Below are 18294 nucleotides of genomic sequence, written 5' to 3'. Positions count from 1 at the left end.
GGAGGATAGCAGTGACAGGATCCTTTTCCTCTCTCTCCACTACAAAACAAAAGCCTTAATCTATGGACAGTGGGAGTGGTGGAGAAGGAGGCAACCAGCACCTCTGCCTTAGGGCATTGATGGAATTCATTGCAGCTGGGGGAAGGGAAAGGGGGAACATCTACTTTCTCAGGAATATGCTGAACCCACAACTGTGGGGTTAGATCAAGGGGAAGGAGAACTGAAAAAACTACAACCTCAAGACCCAGAGACACAATACATGACTAAGGCTGAGGCTTACTCAGAACAGAAGATGGATCCTCCCCCAACAATTTTCTACCACCGAACTAAGAAGTTTCTAATAATGAATAATAGCAGAATAGGTAAAGGAGAGGAAAAAAGAATAGACAAAGAGACATAGTGCAGGGGAACGACCTAAACTCAGAATAGAATAGACACTACTCTGATAAGCCAAACTCCCATCTCTGTAGGAATTTGAAGCCTGTAGTGCACTGAGGGTCACAGTAGTGATAATGTCAAACCCAGCTCAACACCTAACTAAATAGACTCACCTTCCCCACCTGAAAGGCCTAGGAGAAGAAAAAACTTGCCCCTTTTCAGGCATAAAAACTTTTTACCTCAGTCTCTGCTGTCCTACACAAGATGTTCACCTTTCAACAAAAAAATTACTAGGCATACAAAAAGGCAAGAAAAATCACACTCAGGGAAAGAGCAATCATTGGGACTAACCTCAGATGTAATACAGATTTTGGGATCTGACAGGGAATTTAAAATAACTATGATTAATATGTTAAAGGCTTTAACAGAAAAAGTGAACAGCATGCATGATAAAGATGGGTAATTTCAGCAGAGATGGGAAAAAAAGAATCAAGTGGAAATGCTGTAAATGGAAAACATAGTAACAGAGAGAAGAATATCTTCAATAGTTTCATTAGGAGATTCCACACAGTGGCAGAAAGGATCAGTGAACTTTAAGATAGGTCTATCGAAATTACCAAAACTGAAACACAAAGAAAAGAAAACTTGAAGACAAAAAAGAAAAAAGAATACTGAAGACCAGTGGGGAAACATCAAAAGGTCTAACTTACACATAATTGAAATACCAGAAGGTAAACAATGGGGTAAAACAAGTATTTTAAGAAATAACGACTGATAATTTTCCAAAATTAATGCACAAAAACACAGATCCAAGAAGCTCAGAGAATAACAACTTGGATACTTAATACACACACACACACACACACACACACACACACACACAATATTTAGAAAACAAAAGTCAAAGAACAGATCTCAAAGGCACCCAGAGACTAAAGAAACATATGCAAGAAACAAAGGTAGGATTTTGTCTGATGGTTGACTTTTCATCAGAAACTATGGGAGTCTAGAGACAGTGGAGTGACATTTATTTTTTTACTTTTTGGAGTGACATTTAAAAAGTGCTTAATGAAAAAAACTGGCAGCCTAGAAATATATACTCAATGAAAATATCTTTCAAAAATGGTGATACCGGGGCTTCCCTGGTGGCGCAGTGGTTGAGAGTCCGCCTGCCGATGCAGGGGACACTGGTTCGTGCCCCGGTCCGGGAAGATCCCACATGCCGCGGAGCGGCTGGGCCTGTGAGCCATGGCTACTGAGCCTGCGCGTCCGGAGCCTGTGCTCCGCAACGGGAGAGGCCGCAACAGTGAGAGGCCCGCGTACCGCAAAAAAAAAAAAAGGTGATACCCACTACTATATATAAAGTCGATAACTCATAAGGACCTACTGTACAGCACAGGGAACTCTACTTAATACTCTGCAATGACCTTTATGGGAAAAGAATCTAAAAAAGAGTGGATATATGTTATGTATAATTGATTCACGTTGCTGTACTGCAGAAACTAACACAACATTGTAAATCAACTATACTTCAATGAAATTTTTTTTTTTTTCTTTGCGGTACGCGGGCCTCTCACTGTTGTAGCCTCTCCCGTTGCAGAGCACAGGCTCCGGACGCGCAGGCTCAGCAGCCATGGCTCACAGCCCCAGCCGCTCCGCGGCATGTGGGATCTTCCCGGACCGGGGCACGAACCCGCGTCCCCTGCATCGGCAGGCGGACTCTCAGCCACTGTGCCACCAGGGAAGCCCCAATGAAAATTTTTTTAAAAATGAAGGAGAAATCGTTTTTCTTAACCAAACAAAAACTAGGCATTCATTGACAGCAGACTTACTGTATAAGAAATGTTAAAGCAAGTTCTTCAAGCAGGAGGAATATGATCTACACAAACTTAGATCTACATAAAGACCACTGGACATGGAAAAAAAAGTTATTACTTATTTTTAATTTATTTGAGATAAAGGTCAGCAAACTTTTTATATAAAGGGCTAGACAATATTTTAGGTTTTAAGAGCCATACACTCTATTGCGTCTACTCAGCTCTGCCATTGTAGTATGAAATATATAAGTGAATGAATGTGGCTGTGTTCTAGTAAAACAATTTCTAAAAACAGGCAGAGGGTTAGAGTTGGCCCATGGGCTATCGTTGGCTCATCCCTGCTCTAACAGATAACTGACTAAGACAAAAGTAGTATTATATGTTTATAGCATTTATAACAGATATGACAACAATAGCATAAAAGATGGAAGAAAGGAATTGGAAATATTTCTGTAAGTCCTTGTACTACACATGAAATGGTATAATATCTGAAGGTGCCCTCAGATTAATTAAAAATGTATATTGGACAACCACTAAAAATTTTGAAATAAGGGCATAAATAATAAATCTATGGAAGCAATGCAATGGACTTGTAAACAATCCTCAGCATAAGAGAAGTTAGAGAAAGAGGAATAAAGAAACAAAGAATAGATGGAACAAATAGAAAATAGTAAGATGGTAGTGTTTTTTTTTTTTTTTAAGATGGTAGATTTTAATCTAGTCATATCAGTAATCACGTTAAACGTGGATAGTCTAAACCAGGGAATGGCAAAGTACTTCCAACCACAGTTTCATTTCTTTGTACATGTGTGCCATGATAAAGGAAGTTCCTGGACCTATTGGGCATCTAGAATTTAGATACTCATTTACTTGCATAAGGAAGAATTCAGATACTGTCCTGTGATACCCACCTGTTTAATGGTAATTTACTTCAAGGAGTAATTTTCATTTTAGGGAATAAAAATTGACTTGGGTATGACTAGAGATAAAAGGGTACATTGTATTCCAGACTTTAGAAACACCAATCTGAAATAAAGGAAAAAAAGCATTACAGTAAATACACATTAAAGCTGTTCTGTCTTATCAGTTACCTAAATGACATTGGATTAGGAGTTAGTTTTTAATGTAGGAAGTTTTCAAAATTCATTTGTGAACTATAATCTGTTATTAGGTACACATCCATTTCTAGGGCTAGCTATACTTTTCCCTTTGGAATATCGCTGACTATATATACTACAGTAAGAATGCTTACACATTACTTGTTGATAAATACTAATGTGTTGTAGGTTAAAATCTGTGCTTAAGGGCTTCCCTGGTGGCGCAGTGGTTGAGTCTGCCTGCCAATGCAGGGGACACGGGTTCGTGCCCCGGTCCGGGAAGATCCCACATGCCGTGGAGCGGCTGGGCCCGTGAGCCATGGCCGCTGAGCCTGCACGTCCAGAGCCTGTGCTCCACAACGGGAGAGGCCACAACAGTGAGAGGACCGCGTACCGCAAAAAAAAAAAAAAAAAAAAATCTGTGCTTAATATTTTGTTGGTAACTTTCATGTAACTAACTTGAAGCAATACTGCTTGCCTTTGAAAATAATCCAATGTTTGGAAAGATATTTGTGGTTTTAAATTCCAGCTTTGTTACTTACTAACTAGTTTTGTACAAGCAGTAACAGTTAGGCTGTTTGAGTAAAGTGGAGATTATTATCATACCTCGTTTACATAGTGAGGTTTAAATGAGATATAATGTATGTAAAACACTAAATACTGAGAAATATTAAATTTAAATCTCAAATTAATTGTTTTCAATATGTAATTATATATGTGGCTTAAAAGTAAAATGATATCTAAAGATAAACACTGAAAAGTCTTCTTCACCTTGTCTCTATCTACCATGCCCCCTCCAACTCTAGTATTTAATTAATTAATTAATTTATGGCTGTGTTGGGTCTTTGTTGCTGCATGGGGGCTTTCTTTAGTTGCATCGAGTGGGGGCTACTCTTTGTTGCGGTGTGCAGGCTTCTCATTGCAGTGGCTTCTCTTGTTCCCGAGCATGGTCTCTAGGCACACGGGCTTCTGTAGTTATGGCACACTGGCTCAGTAGCTGTGGCACGCGGCCTCTGGTGCGCAGGCTCAGTAGTTGTGGCGCACGGGCTTAGTTGCTCTGCGGCATGTGGGATCTTCCCAGACCAGGGCTCGAACCCGTGTCCCCTGCATTGGCAGGCAGATTCTTAACCACTGCGCCACCAGGGAAGTCCCTAGTATTTATTTTTACTAGTTTCTTGCTTATTCTTCGATAGTTTCTTTATACAGTTACAAGCAAATACAGTTAAATATTTTTTCTTTCCCTTTCCTAAACAAAATGCCTGCCATATAAACTGTGATGCACTTTGCTTTTGATATTTAAAATGTCCTGGAGAGCTCTCCATATCAGTGCACAGAGATTGTTTTCATTTTTCTTCACAGATACATTGTATTTCATTGTGTGGCTGGGTCATCATTTATTCAGGAGGTTCAGTATTGCTGGATACTTGGCTTATTTCTAGTTTTTTGCTGTGATTATGTTATAATGCCACAATGAGTAATCTAGTACTTATGTTATTTCATAAATGTGTAAGTTTATGAGAGAGATTCCCAGAAATGGAATTGTTGAGTTAAAGGGAAAATGCATTGGTAATTATGGCAGATACTGCCAGATTTCCTTCATAGGGGTTGTGCAGTTTTTGTACTGCTTCCAGCAATGTATGAGAATACTTGTTTCTCTATAACCTTGCTAGCAGAATGTGTGTTAAACTTACAGATTTTTTGCAGGTCGTTAGGAGAGAATTGGTATGTGGGTGTAGTTTTAATTTGCTGTTCTCATTATAAGTGAAGTTGAACATCTCTTCGAATGTTTAATAGCTGTTCGTGTTTTTCTTCAGATTGCCTGTTTATGTTGCTTGCCCATTTTCCTATTGGGTTGTCCTTCCTTCCTTCCTTCCTTCCTTCCTTCCTTCCTTCCTTCCTTCCTCCCTTCCTCCCTTCCTCCCTTCCTCCCTTCCTCCCTCCCTCCCTCCCTTCCTACCTCCCTTCTTTCCTTCTTTCTTTCTTTCTTTCTTTTCCGTAATAACTAAGAATTCTTTTATGTTGGGAATATTAGATCTATGAGTTGCAGATATTTTTTCCCAATTAGTCATTTGTCTTTTTCTTTATGGTCCGTTTTGCTATACAAATATGTTTTGGTAGTTGAGCTCAGTTGTTATCAAAGAGGCCTTCTCCAGGGAATTCCCTGGCAGTCCAGTGGTTAGGACTCTGTGCTTCCACTACAGGGGGCATGGGTTTGATCCCTGGTTGGGGAACAAAGATTCTGCAAGCCATCTGGCTCGGCCAAAAAAAAAAAACAGGCCTTCCCCAACTCAGGGCTATAAAGTAATTCATCATATTTTCTTTCAGTATGTTTATGGTTTCATCTTTTACTTGTAAATCTCTAATCCATTTAGAGTTTATCTTTGTGTACACTGCAACACATCGATTCTACTATGTGTATATATTTTTTAAGTATTCCTTTCATAATGTTGTCAAATAATATTTATTAAAGTCTATTCTTTACTGACTTGACACCTTTGGCATATGCTAGATTCCTGTAAGTACTTGGGTCTATTTCAAATCTTTCTCTGTTTCATCAGTGTGTCAGTTTATTCATTTCCTAATGTGACACTTTTTAAAAAATCATCAAGACTTTGTACATATTGTAGTATCTGGTAGGGCTGTTCCCTTCATTTTCATAGTGTTCCTGGCTAGTTTTGCTTATTTATTTTTCTGTATAAACTTAATAATCATCTTTCTTCATCACAGAAAAGAAATCTTGTTGGCATTATTATTATGATGACATTCAATAAACTTAATAATCAGCTTTCCTCATCTCTGAAAAAGAAATCTCGTTGGCATTATTATGATGACATTAAATTTATGTTAATTTTAAAAGAATTTATAATCTTTTCGTTCAGAAACATGGCGTGTTCTTTTACTTGTTCATGTCTACTTTTGAAGTGTTTGGAAAGGTCCTCTTTGTGTTGGTTTTGTACATTTATTGTACAATTAATTTCTGGGTTTTTTATCTTTTTTGTTGCTTTTGGTATTATAAATGTGGTCTTCTCTTTCGTTATGTTTTCTGTTGTTGTTTGTATATTAAGAATACTTTTAAAAATCAACCTGTTCACGTGATTCTTTGTTAGGTACTGTAGGAAGGTCTTAAAAATGGATAAAATATAGATTAAGGGAAATTGGATATAGCACATTAATTCAGTGGAATACTGTGCAGTTTATATTAAAGTGGACAGGTGCCTGTGACTCATGAAATGAGAAAGTAGGTATTCTGGTTTTGTTTAAGTCCTATGGAAAAAAAGTCTCAAAAATGTATTCAAATGTTAACAATGGTTTTTTGGGGATTGCTAGATAATTTCTTCTTTTTGCATAACTTTTCTGGTGGCAGTTACTAGTCCACAAAAATCCATGTTTTCCTTCCTTGTACATGTCTGTTCATCTTTACTACATTTCCAAATCCACCATGAGAATGGACATGTGTCTGCAGTTTTAGCAGTGGATTGTGAAAAGAAGTGATAGGTGATACTTGTCCTAGATTTTAAGGCATTGACTATGCCTCCTATAGTAGTTGCTTTTCTCCTTTTATGCTGATTTAATTGGAAGCGCTTAGACCATGCAGATGATGGTGGTGCCTTAGAGGATGGTTGAGTCATGTCTTGGAAGGAACCTGGATCCATGAATGACTGCAAGGAGCAGAGCTGCCTCGCTAAGCTGGACCATTTGTTTCAAGATTGAAATTAAAGAGAAATAAACTTTTTGCTTGTTAATTCACTCGAATTTTGGCTCTCTTTGTGTTCTAGTTTTACTGTGGCTTATACACTTGTGTAGGGCTTCCCTGGTGGCGCAGTGGTTGAGAATCTGCCTGCCAATGCAGGAGACACGGGTTCGAGCCCTGGTCTGGGAAGATCCCACATGCCGCGGAGCGACTGGGCCAGTGAGCCACAAACTACTGAGCCTGCGCATCTGGAGCCTGTGCTCCACAACAAGAGAGGCTGTGATAGTGAGAGACCTGCAGACTGCGATGAAGAGTGGCCCCCGCTTGCCGCAACTAGAGAAAGCCCTCGCACAGAAACGAAGACCCAACACAGCCAAAAATACAATAAATTAAAAAAACAAAAAACCAAACAGAGTTGGTAAAAGACCACAGGCATAAAGACAATCATTTAAAAAAATAAAAATACACTTGTGTATTCTAAATATGTGAACACATTACTTTTATAATTAAAAAATCCATTTTCAAAGAATGTAAGATCATACTATACTTATTTTACTGAAACTTGATTTTCTCATTTAAAATATCCTGAATATCTTTCCATGCCATCAAATGCCCCTTTTTGTGTAAATAAACTTTTTATTTGGAATAATTATAGATTTACAGGAAAGTTTCAAAGATAGCACTGAGAGTTCTCATATACCCCTCACCCAGTTTCAGTTTCCTCTTATGTTATCATTGTTTCAATATCCCCTTATTTTACCATGGTGCATTTGTAAAAACTAAGTACATAAAACATGGTACATTTATTAAACCAGCATTGGTACATTACTATTAACTAAACTCCAGACTTTATTTGGATTGCACCATTTTATCTACTGAAGTTCTTTTTCTATTCCAGGATCCAATTCAGGAGACCACATCTTATTTACTTGTCATGTTTCCTTAGCCTTCTTTGGTCTCCTCTGATAGTTCTTAGTCTTTCCTTCTTTTTCATGACCTTCACAGTTTTGACAGTTGAAGTGTTTTGTAGTTCCCTCAGATTGGGTTTATCTGATGTTTTTCTCATGATTAAACCAGGGTTATGGGTTTTTGGAAAGAATACCACAGAGGTGAAGTGCCTTTCACATCATATCCAGGAATACATGGTATCTACATGACATCAGGGATATGTAAAGCTTTATCACTCGATGAAGGTGGTGTTTGCCAGGTATTTTCACTGTAAAGTTACTATTTTTTCCTTTTCATATTTTTCCTTTTCTTTGGAAGCAAGTCAAATCTAGCCCACAATAAAAGGGAAAGGGGAAAATACCCATTTTTGAAGGCTGAATTTAATTTGATAGATATCAAACTTGATGTCCAAAGACCAGCTTTGGATACTTGAAATTTTCTGCTTTGCTTCTGTGGGCAGCTGACCAATCAGCATGGAACCAGGCTTGAATTTCCTTCTTTAATTGCACATTGTATAGCCTACAAGTTGGGAACAAGAGAGGAATAAATAGGATTGGAGAATATACTTGTGTCCCTCCCCAAATGCCTCATTTTTTTCTATTTGTCATCTTGATCTGGAAATCAAAGTTAAATTCCCTATCTCTGGAGATCTGAACATTTCTGGTAGTACAATGGGAAGATTTAACTGAGTACCATTTATTGAGTTCCATTTAGGGCCAGTACTGTGCTGGGCCTTTCACATGAATCATAGTTAATCTTTAGAACAATCTTAAGAGGAAAGTACATTTTACCACAAAGAAACTGAGACTAGATTTTGACTTGCCTAATGTCATTCAGCTTATAAGAGGTAGTATCTAGGTCAAAACCATTTCTTCCCCCACCTCCTTTTTTTCCATCTTATATATCACAGTGCCACCAGTTCTTTTGTCTCTACATCAATAAGAACAACCTAGTTATCATTAAATATAGGTATATGATAGCTATTTGGTGTACTTAACAGGTAGTATGAAAAGATGAAAACTATTAGTGCTGTGTGTTGTAATCAGATTTTCAAGTTAGGATTCTCTTTTCCCCAACCTAGGTCATGTGCTGCCCTATTTTCTCTGCCCTAGTGTATACTTCCTGAATACCTGAAGAAACCCGTAAGAGACTGGGCTCTCCTGGTCTCAGTTCCAGCTTGCTGTTGCACAGCTGATGGTTGGATTATCAATAGTTTGACTTTGCCATTGGCCAGTTCATTCTGATGCCAGTGGCTGATATAACTGATTTCTCCCTCAGAACTGATGATGGTAAACTTTTTCTGAGAGTATGTTAATATGCAGATATAGTAGTCATATTAGCAAAGATTGACCTTTTGTGGTTGTTGAAGTAGTGTCCCATTTTCTTAAAGAGATGTCAGAGTTTTTAATGGTATCTTTAGAGATTTGTTATAGGCAATAAACAAAATGTTTAAAAAGTAAAATTATGCTGTATATTTGATGGTAATAAATACTAAGGAAAATAAAGTACAGAAAGAGAATAGTAAGTGTTTGGGTGGGGATTGCAGTTTTAAACACTGCAAAGGAAGGCTTCACTGAGAAGTTGTCATTTGAGTAAAGAACTAAAGGAGGTAAGGGATCAAATTATTTAAATTTTGGGGGCACAGTAGGAAATGCAAGGGGCCTGAGGTGGAGTAGGGCCTGGTGTTTTTGAGTTCTGTTCTTCTATATCCACCTGTATCATATACTCTTCTTTTCCTTTTAGTATAACAGGTGATGAATTGTCCCTGCCAAGGCCAACTTGTTAAATCTGCTTCCCTCTCACATGTGATTGTGATCCTGCTGCCCTGCCCTCTTTCCTGTATCATGTTTCCTCTCTATTGATTTGTTCCCATGACCGTGCAAACATGGGGTAATGACCCCGTCCAGCTACTACTCTCTGTTCTCTTTTGCAACGAGACTGAAAAGAGGTTGTTTGTACTGTGTCCACTTCTTTGCATTCCATTCTTTTTTTTTTTAACTTCAGTGAGGTTTTGCCCCCCAAAAGAGCATTTGAGAATGCTCTTGTCTAGGTCATCAATAACCTGCACGTTGCCAAATGCTCCTTTTTCATCATTCTCTCTGAGTAAATAATAGCCAGTTATCCATTTATTATCTGTTTCTCCTTCTAGTATGTAAGTTCCATGACAGTATGCACATGGGTGCCCCTCGATATTTGTTGAATGTGTGGGTATGTGTTGCTACATACGTCCTTGTACATACCTTATATACACCATGGTCCACTTGCCTGAGTTTTTTTTCCTTAGGGTAAGTTGCTAAAAGTAGAAATTACTGAGCCAAAGAGTGTACACATTTTAAAGGCTTGTTAGTAAGCTGCCTCCTTAACCAGAACAAACTGTTAGTATTTGTTTATCTTTAAGGCTTTAGCATTTATTATGAACACCTCTTAAATGCTTTTAATATTTTAGATTTGTATGGTTTCCCAGATAGCCAAAATTCCAGGGTAACTTACAGTTTCTTACTTTAATATTCTGTCTATAGTCTAATAGAAAAAGGTGCTCCTGAAGTTTTGTGTCCACAGAGTATTGGAGACTTAGAATATCATCGAAGCAGTATGACTGTCTTTAGGAAAGAAGTTTTAGCCATTATACTGCATCCTGTTGTCTTATCTGAGGAGTAACACATTTGCTAGAGGTATTTTCCTTTAGATTGCTGCCCCAGTCAGAGGTCAAGTACTGTGGTAACTACACTTTTGCTATATTGATTGAAGAAACAGAGCACTAACACACACACACAGCAAATTTGTACTCTGATCATATGGGTGGATTTCTGATTCTGGACTTAAAAGTCGAATAGTTTGATTTTACTCACATATTCCCAATACTTTGTTGTTAAAATGTAGGCATTTGATAAGAATATTGATAAGGCTATTGATAAGAATAAAAATGGATACATTTGTTCTATAGTTGTAGTGTTATACTGAATGTAAATTTTTTCCATGTAAATATTATATTTATAACAAACTATATTTTATTATGGAATCTTTAGATTTTTTCCTTCATTGAAAGAAATGTTTCTGCTATTATTAGCTAGTAGCTGCTGTTTTCAGTGTGCAGTTTGTTGCTTGATTATATGTTATAAAATAAACTTAAGTTTGCCCTGGACTGCTAAACTCAATAGTTGCATGTTAGCTTATTGTTAGGAATAGGGTTCTTGTAAATTTGGAAGGGAAGAGTAAAATTAATGTGAAAAATAAAGATATCAAGATATCTTCTCTTTCATTAATCTTTCACAACAAATTAATTTTCTTTTTCTGGTTCTTGTTATGTGACTGGCAAGTGAAATGTAAGTTTAGTTACCAGTCCAGAATGTTTTAGGAACATGGAGTTTTTGAATTATAACCATCACTGCTATCTAACAAGTGATAGCAAACATTTATTAAATACCTACAATGTAAAGCCCTTAGGGCTAGGTTAATAAAATTCATAATATATCTGTCCTTAAAAAATTCACAGCCAAATTGGGAAATTAAGACAAATGATGGCATTCATAATAACTCAGAATTAGTCAATAAATGGAAGTTTATTATAATGTTGTTACCACCAATAGAAATGTCTATTTAACCTTTACATATTGTCAGGCATCCCACGTGAGCTTCTGTCTGTTTTACAGATAATTGAGTAAAAATATTTAGAGGTTCTATAATTACTGATAGTGAAGATTTTTAAAGTATTCCTTTAGTTAAGGTAGGGTGCCCCTAAAAGAGCCTTGTAGGCCAGCAAAGATATATATTTGAATATCTAGCATATCGACATGAAGTTTAGAATTTTTAATAAACTGAACTCAGTATTATGTAACAATGTTGATACGTAACTACTTTGAGAAGTTTCTGTTCTTTTAAACTTTGAAGTACTAATAGCCTGCAGTTTTTCACATTGTTGTCATACTGTAGCCATTAAGTTGCACTTTGAGAATTTGGGGTATTAGTGAGAATTTTATTAGTAAGTTTTTAAATTATCCTCTTGGTTGTGTTTTCCCCCCACCCCCGATATGGGTAAAATAAACTGTCAATACTTACAGTTAAAAATAGAAAATGCAGGGCTTCCCTGGTGGCGCAGTGGTTGGGAGTCCGCCTGCCGGTGCAGGGGATGCGGGTTCGTGCCCCGGTCCGGGAGGATCCCGTGAGCCATGGCCGCTGGGCCTTTGCGTTTGGAGCCTGTGCTCCGCAAACGGGAGAGGCCACAATGGGTGAGAGGCCCACATATCGCAAAGAAAAAAAAAGAAAAAAGAAAAATGCATGAACGTATGTGCTTATAATCTGCTCATTATTTTTAAAATTTTTTCGCGGGCCTCTCACTGTTGTGGCCTCCCCCGTTGCAGAGCACAGGCTCCGGACGCGCAGGCTCAGGGGCCATGGCTCATGGGCCCAGCCGCTCCGCAGCATGTGGCATCTTCCCAGACCGCGGCACGAACCCGTGTCCCCTGCATCGGCAGGCGGACTCTCAACCACTGCGCCACCAGGGAAGCCCTCATTATCCTTTTAGTTTAAGCATTATCCTTGGTTTAAATTTAAGTCATATACCTCAGATCATAAACTAAACCAATCCAAAATAAGGCAAATAAGGCATAATGTTCTGGCATCTTCCTTACACTTCTGTATTTCCTGGTAGAAGTGGAGATTTTGAAAATAAGAGGAGATATTCCTTAGAAGGAGATTTTAATGTTGCTGTTATTTAAAATAAGTTAAGTTGCTTATTTTTCCTTTAAAACTTTGTACCAGTTTTCAGAAGTCAGGAGTTTATCTAGCTTGTACAAGTTTTGGGGAACTAATTCTACAACATAAAATAATTTTGCTATCTTTTCTCTTTGTGATTAAATATTTAAACCAAGTATAAAATTTAAGTTAAAGATATTAGGAAGAAAATAAAATATATATGTATTTGATTTGAAATATACTTATTTCATAGGCTCATATAAAGACAATTTAAATTAGCTGGCACAATTTATGCAGAAAGTAATAACAGTTTGATCATATGAAGTGTGTTTACGTCTGTGTTTCTGTTTGTCTTAAGGAAGTAGAGTAAGTCTATTAAAATTTTTGTTTGCTAAATTTAAATAATTAAATTTAGATCTTTTTCCAGAGCGCTGAGGAACTGGTATTTGTTCCTTTGTGGAAGGAGGTGGATTCATAAATTAATAATGGCTTATTAGTTCAATAGTGGTAGTTTGAAAAACCATGTATATTTCCATGTTCTATTTTACATTTGAGGTTATGCAAAAGTAGTTAATATTTATGTTCTGATATTTTAAAAAAATTATCTGCTTTGAATTGATTTAGTGATTCATAGATTATAGTTGTTGTGTTGTTTTTTGTTTGTCTTTTTTACACCGGTGTTTAGTTTATCCTTAAAGTTAGTTTAGTTCTTCATAGGGAACTGTGTTTTTTTTTATATATATAAATTTATTTATTTTATTATTTTAATTTTTTTTTTTGGCTGTGTTCGGTCTTCATTGCTACATGCAGGCTTTTCTCTGGTTGCAGCGAGTGGGAGCTACTCTTCGTTGTGGTGCGCAGGCTTCTCATTGCAGTGGCTTCTCTTGTTGCAGAGCACAGGCTCTAGGTGCGTGGGCTTCAGTAGTTGTGGCACATGGGCTCAGTAGTTGTGGCTTGTGGGCTCTAGAGTGCAGGCTCAGTAGTTGTGGCGCACGGGCTTAGTTGGTCCGTGGCATGTGGGATCTTCCTGGACCAGGTCTCGAACCCGTGTCCCCTGCATTGGCAGGAGGATTCTTAACCACTGCGCCACCAGGGAAGCCACAGGGAACTGTGTTTTGATTTGATTAGTAATTAGAAAATAGGCATTTAAAAATTTTGCATAGGCTTCTAAAATGCCACTAAATATCTCTAAGAATACTGAAAAATACCTATATTTGGTTTACATGTATAATAAATTCTGAAAATTATTTAATGAAATTATTACGTATAGTTGATATTTCAAGTATAAAAGGGTTTGGATAAAACTGAAGTGAATTTATTAGCAATTTGAAATGTACAGCTTTTTAATGTGATTGAATCCAGTATTTTAAAGAAGGTTAGTATATTCTGAACCCATTAGAGAATTGGTTAAATTGGGGTAAGTCAAGGACTTTTTGTAAATTAAGATTTTCTTTAAGATCTGTCTTTTTCTTTTAAGTGGTATTAATTTCTTGAGGAATTCATATTTTCTGATTAAGCATGTTAGGGTTTGCCTGAAAAAAAATTTAAATGATCCAGATGTACTTGATTTTATTAAACTGGCTGACTTTATCGTAAGTCCATTGCCATTTGCTTATGGTTTCTGGCTTTTACAAGCGGTGAATAATAGTGCTCTTAAATTGGATTTATGCTGACTTTTAAGAAACATATTTGTTCCAAGCAGTCTAAGAAGCACAGAGATCCATGTCAATATTAAGAATTCATATTTTCCTTGAACAGAAGGTTGTGTTAAAATGGTACATGGTATGTTTTCATTGCCTGTTGAAAGACTTTCATGCAGTTAAAATAAGCATTTTGATGGTGGTTGAATTAAGAGTTTTTGTCAGTCTCTTCTCATCATGGATGATTAGACTAAAACGTCTGCTTGTCTTGACTTGAGATCACCACAGCTTCAGATAACATGCTTTGTGATTGAAGGTCGAAATATTTTGAATTCTAATAGGCTGCCAGATGAATTGCTTGAAATAGACTGTAAAATTTCAAGGCTTCCTTTTCCATCTGCTGTGAAAAGAACCATTGGGAATGGTTGAGCTTGATGATCATAGAATTACTGTATGGTGATTCTAAAACCCTCAAAGGGAAGTTGCTATGGAGATCTAGTTCCAAACTGAAATGATTCACCTTTGAAAGGCTGCAGGGTCTGAGGAGCTGAACACATCATTGTTCAGGTGGTCATTGGTTAGGAAATTGCTGGTGCCTGTGTAATCAGCATTCCTGTGGTAGTTAACGATCTAAAAAGGTTTGTTCTGAATGATGTGGGACAACAGCAATGTGCATAAGATGGCTTCTCTCAATCATGGTTTGCTCAGCCTGGGGCTTGTAAAAATACAGTACTAAATAGCACAGAAAGGAACTGCTTCATTGAGGAAATCTTTTGAAAACAAAATTTTGCATTGATGAGTTTGACATAAAAAAAAGAAGGTTCCTTTTTAAAATAAAGTTTTTTGCAGAAACATACTTTGTTTTCTTCCACCCTGCACCCCCATTTTGTGATAAGAAGCTCTTTATTTCTCTAGGCCCAGGACCGTGGTGAAATATTCAGCTTTTAATATCCTAAGTACCTTGTCAAGAGTCTCTTCGTATAGCCACAGGGTCACATGAGGAGTTTAGAAAAGCCCCAAATCGTAGAGAATGAATCTAGGAAAGTCCCTAAGTTATCAGGAGTAGAATGCAATTAATCCCTCTATAGCAAATTGATCCCCTCAAATTTTTTATTTTTTGTGATAGCATTATTTTATTTTATTATTTTTTAGTTTATTATTTTAAATTTTATTTTTGGCTGTGTTGGGTCTTTGTTGCTGTGCACGGGCCCTCTCTAGTTGCGGCGAGCGGGTGCTACTCTTCTTTGCAGTGCATAGGCTTCTCATTGCGGTGGCTTCTCTTGTTGTGGAGCATGGGCTCTAGGCGCACGGGCTTCAGTAGTTGTAGCTCACGGGCTCTAGAGCGCAGGCTCAGTAGTTGTGGCTCACAGGCTTAATTGCTCTGTGGCATGTGGGATCTTCCCAGACCACGGATCCAACCCGTGTCCTCTGCATTGGGCAGGCAGATTCTTAACCACTGCGCCACCAGGGAAGTCCCGGGCAACACAATTTTAAATTGATATTGTTTACAATTTTTTCTTCTATGATTTTTACTAAAAATTTTTAATCACCTTTCACTTTTATTTCTAGAAACCTGAGACCAGAATAATTTTTGAAATTCGTTTGACAACAAATCATTGTAAACTGCTTTTCTCCCATATTAAGATTTCAAAATATGTGAAATTCAATCTTAATTTCCTAAGAGCCTATAATGTTGAGCTTCTGTAATCAAGTATGAAATCTTATCAAAGATAATTTTATATATTGTTTCTCTAGATAAGAAGTTTTCCCCAAACATTATTGAGGTATATTTTACATATAATAAAATCACCCATTCTTACTGTACAGCTTGATGAATTTTGTTTATTGTATACAGTATGTTTCCACCATCACAATCAATAAATACATTTTAATCATCCTAGAATGTTTCCTCATATTCTTTTGCAGTTCCTCCAACCCTTTTGCTCTAGAAACCACTAGTCTGCTTTCTATCATTATAGATTTATCATTTTTAGAATTTCATATAGTATCATATGGTATGTTTGTGTTAGACTTTTTTAAACTAGCATAATGTTTTTGAGATTTATCCATATTGTGTGTTAACATTTTGTTCTTTGTTATTGCTATGGTAATGATAGTATGGATATATCACAGTTTGCTTATCCATTTATTAGTTGATGGGGATGTTTGAATTTCAAATTTCCAACTTTACTGTTATGAATATAGGTATTCAGGTCTTTGTGTGAGCATATATTTCTATTTCTTTTGGATAAATATTATACCTAGAAATGGGCTTGCTGAAACATATGGTAAATATATGTTTAGCTTTATAAGATACTGCCACATACTGTTTTCCAAAGTGGCTGTTGGAAATTCCCTGGTGGTCCAGTGGTTAGAGCTCCATGCTTTCACTGCCGAGGGTGCAGGTTCAATCCCTGGTTGGGGAACTAAGATCCCTCAAGCTGTGCGGTGTGGCCAAAACAAAACAAAGTGGCTGCAATTTTCATTTCACACCAGCAATATGTGAGTTCCAGATACTCTTCATCCTCTTTAACACTTGATATTGTCAGTCATTTAAACTTTAGACATTCTAAAGGGTTTCTCATTGTGGCTTTAATTTCTGTTTTCCAGATGATTAATGATGAACATCTTTTCACGCTCATCTTTATGTCTGCTTTGGTGAAATATCGTTCAGACCTTTTGCCTGTATTAAATTGAACTGTTTGTATTATTTTGAGCTGAAAGAGTTCTTTGTATGTTCTGGCTACAAGTCCTTTATCAGATATATGTTTGTGAAATTTTCTCCCAGACTGTGGCTTGCCTTTTTGTTTTCTTGATTTTGTCTTTCAAAGAGCAAAAGTTTTTCATTACAATGTTCATTTTATCATTTTTTTCTCCAGTGACTCATTGCTTTTTGTACCCTGTTTAAGAAATCTTTACCCAACTCAGTGTCACAAAGGTTTTCTTTTATTAAAGTTTAATAATGTTAGTACTTAAATTTATGTCTGTCATCGTTTAATTTTGCATATGGCATGAGGTAAGGGGTTAAAGTTAATATTTTTCAATACAGATAGCTAGTTGTTTCAGAAACATCTGATATTTTCTCTCAGTGAATTGACTTGGCACCTTGTCAGAAATCAGTTTACCACATTTTGGGGTCAAATATTGGTCTATTTCTGGACTCTATTCTGTTCCATTGTTCTGTTTGTCTATTCTGCCAATACCACACTGTTTTGATTACTGTAGCTTCAGTAAGTTTTAAAATCAAATAGTATAGGTCTTCCAACTATGTTCTTTTTCAAGATACTTTTGGCTTTTCTAGGTTCTCTATACAAATTTTAGATTCAGCATTAATTTCTGCAAATTAAGAAACAGCCTGCTGGCTTCCATGGTGGTGCAGTGGTTGAGAGTCCACCTGCTGATGCAGGGGACACGGGTTTGTGCCCTGGTCCGGGAAGATCCCACATGCCGCGGAGCGGCTGGGCCCGTGAGCCATGGCCGCTGAGCCTGCGCGTCCGGAGCCTGTGCTCCGCAACAAGAGAGGCCACAACAGTGAGAGGCCCATGTACCGCAAAAAAAAAAAAACCAAAAAAAACAACAAACAGAAAAAACCAGCCTGCTGAGTTTTTATTGATTTTTGACTTTGTATTGAAACTAAGTATGGAGACTACCACTCTGTGAACATGGTAAATCTCTTAATTTACATAGGTTTTCTATCAACAATATTTTGTATTGATAGGTTATAGTATACAGGTTTTGTACATATTTTTTAAATTTATCCTGAAGTATTTAAAAATTTTTTTCTTGCTATTGTAGGTTATTTGTATATGCCCTTAATCAGGTTGAAGAAGTTCTCTTCTATTCATAGTTGCCTGAAGACTTTCATCCTGAATGGGTACTGGATTTTATCAAATGCATTTCTTTTTTTTTGGCTTAACAAAAGGAGTTTATTTGTCTTACATATGAAAAAATTCAAGGGTTGGTTCAGCAACCCAACAATGTCATAAAAGCCCAGATTATTTTTATCTTTTCATGTTTCCACCCTTAGTATT

At 37.0% G+C, this 18294-nt stretch overlaps 1 protein-coding gene and 1 long non-coding RNA gene across 2 annotated transcripts in view; both read left to right on the top strand.

The window, feature by feature from the left end:
- The window catches only part of OLA1 (Obg like ATPase 1), a 168772-nt gene that overhangs the window by 53730 nt on the left and 96748 nt on the right, over positions 1–18294 (top strand). The window lies entirely within an intron of this gene.
- LOC125964965 (uncharacterized) lies at positions 1969–7035 on the top strand. Its single transcript, XR_007478322.1, has 2 exons — positions 1969–2873; positions 2905–7035. It is a non-coding gene; the product is annotated as an uncharacterized LOC125964965 (long non-coding RNA).

Source organism: Orcinus orca, chromosome 7 (genome assembly GCF_937001465.1).
Source record: "Orcinus orca chromosome 7, mOrcOrc1.1, whole genome shotgun sequence".
In the NCBI taxonomy this organism is placed as follows: Eukaryota; Metazoa; Chordata; class Mammalia; order Artiodactyla; family Delphinidae; genus Orcinus; species Orcinus orca.
Note: the sequence above shows the minus strand (reverse complement) of the source record. Positions and strands in the feature narration are given on the sequence as shown.